At 52.2% G+C, this 2,500-nt stretch overlaps 1 non-coding gene across 1 annotated transcript in view; it reads right to left on the minus strand.

Moving 5' to 3' along the window:
* The window catches only part of LOC131934464 (small subunit ribosomal RNA), a 1,847-nt gene extending 1,284 nt beyond the window's left edge, over nt 1-563 (minus strand). The window contains exon 1 of the ribosomal RNA XR_009385763.1: nt 1-563. This exon is cut by the window's left edge and continues 1,284 nt beyond it. This is a non-coding gene — a ribosomal RNA (small subunit ribosomal RNA).
* Nucleotides 564-2,500: the final 1,937 nt, after the last annotated feature.

The raw sequence follows: 2,500 nt of genomic DNA on the forward strand, positions 1-2,500 counted from the left end.
CTCGTTAAAGGGTTTAAAGTGTACTCATTCCAATTACGGGGCCTCGAAAGAGTCCCGTATTGTTATTTTTCGTCACTACCTCCCCGTGCCGGGAGTGGGTAAGTTGCGCGCCTGCTGCCTTCCTTGGATGTGGTAGCCGTTTCTCATGCTCCCTCTCCGGAATCGAACCCTGATTCCCCGTTACCCGTTACAAACATGGTAGGCATATCACGTACCATCGACATTTGATAGGGCAGACATTTGAAAGATGCGTCGCCGGCGCGAGGCCATGCGATCAGCACAAAGTTATCCAGAGTCACCAAATGGGACGACGCAACCCCTTGCGAGGCCGCGCCGATTGGTTTTGAACTAATAAAAGCGCTCTTCCCGATAAAGGTCGGAGCTTCGATTGCATGTATTAGCTCTAGAATTGCCACAGTTATCCAAGTAGGATCGTGTCATCTAAGGAACCTCGACTGATTTAATGAGCCATTCGCGGTTTCACCATGGGACAGTGTGAACTTAGACATGCATGGCTTAATCTTTGAGACAAGCATATGACTACTGGCAGGATCAACCAGATAGCTATCGTTTGCGAGACGTTTTTCCACAACACATCGCGGGACGGGAGACAACGCTCTAGCGAGAGAACGGATCCCGGCATTCCCGGATTTTTTCACATCGGACCGCTCACATTTCCCCCTTCACCGTAAACACGGCGTCGCCGGGAAATCTCTCGATTTGCATCGAGCCGACTGCGTTTTGCAGACCCGTCGCCCGTTCCGAGGGCTGGGCCAGTGCGAGACTTTTATCGAGCCACCAATACTGCTTGGTTGCGTTAGCACTGCGCGTCGCCGCTGGCTTCACGCTACGGACACGTACTTTTACCTTCACTGGCGCGACCTGCGCGCCGAGCCCGCATTTTACCGGGAAGCTAGTCGGGAGACTGAGCCACGCACGGTCAGATCGGGCACATGTCGCTGGCTGCGAGGGAGCGCGGATCCTAGCGTCACATAGAGGCTTCACCGACACTCACCTCCACAATAGTAGATACAGACCGTTTTAACCGCCGTATTTCTGCCCATACCTCTAGTGTTAAACCGAAAAATCGGGTACATAGTCTCGGGGAGGACCGGGGTGCCGCCCCATGAGGGGAGCCCGCACGGAGGGCGCCGGGGGTGCCGCGACCCGGGGGGCGGCGCGGGGGTGTCGGGGCGCATCTACGGGGCTCACTCGCGCGGGCGCCACACTTCCGGGGGGCGCCCCAGGTGGGGTGCCAACTTTGGCGCCCCCGACTAAGGGGCCGCCCCCACTGCGGTTACACGCTTTACGACCACCCACCCGCGTTCCCCACCCCAGGGGGCATGCGAATCACCCGCCAGGGGCGTTCTGGGACCGAGGGCGCCGCTCCGGCACAAGGGGGAGCCAAAACGCCCCGAGTTCCCCCGCGGCCACCTCGACACCTGGGCGGGCGGCGAGGGGTGTCCTGCGATCGGGGTGGGGAGCTCTACCAGAATCACCCGCCAAACTTCACCGGGGGCGTCTCCCGGCGCCCCTGCGCTCGGGTGACGAACAGCGCCCCGGGCTATCCCGGGCGCCCTATGGCGTCCACCTTCGATCGGAAGGGTGATCTCGACTCGGGCTGAGGCGGGCCACAACAATCCGCGGTCACATCGGAGCCGTCCAGGCTAACGAGGCCCCGGCTCACGGGTAACCCATGGGGCTGGACCGGGAGTCCGCCGTTAAAGAAGAAAGAAATGTAGTGCAAACCAGAACCAGTTTTTTTTATTTATTTTATAACTCGACTAATAATCGTCACAAAATTATAAACTTGGTACCTACGGATAGCCCTGGGCCCAACCTAATACAGGATGTCCATAACTATGCGCTAATTAAATAATTAATGGGTATTAAGGTCGGTCTTAGTAAATTGCTATATAAAGTCTAAGACCAGAACCAGTATTTTAAATTTATTTTATAACTCGGCTCCTAATTGTCACAAAATTTAAAAATTGGTACCTATGGATAGCCCTCGGCCCTACCTAATACACCGTGTCCATAACAATGTGGTAATTAAATATTTACTGGGCGTTAGGGTCGGTCTTAGTAAATTGCTATATAAAGTCTATATAAAATTTTACGAATTTAAAAAAAAAATTCCTACCGTCAAAAATAGCGACGCCTAGACCACCACACCTGTTCTGACGTTAAATCCTACTTGCACACACGTGTGGGAATAGATTAGATATCATCTAGAGATAGAATTCCTAATTATTTAATTAAAATAGAGACTCTAGATTTAATAGTTGTGTCATAGTTACATTAAGTCGAATTAGCGAAGCGGAGGCGGGAACTAGATTCTAGATCTAACACTTCGATTGCGATGAAAAAAAAATAGCTTTATTTTAAGGCCGACAAGGCAAATACGGTTTAATTAATATTAAAGAAATAAGTCCGAACACCTACCTTAAGCGAATCATCTACACAACACATGACTAGAAATAATACACGTCCACACGAA

This window comes from Physella acuta, unplaced genomic scaffold, assembly GCF_028476545.2.
Source record: "Physella acuta isolate Inbredline_101_S28 unplaced genomic scaffold, ASM2847654v3 ptg002834l, whole genome shotgun sequence".
Taxonomy (NCBI): domain Eukaryota; kingdom Metazoa; phylum Mollusca; class Gastropoda; family Physidae; genus Physella; species Physella acuta.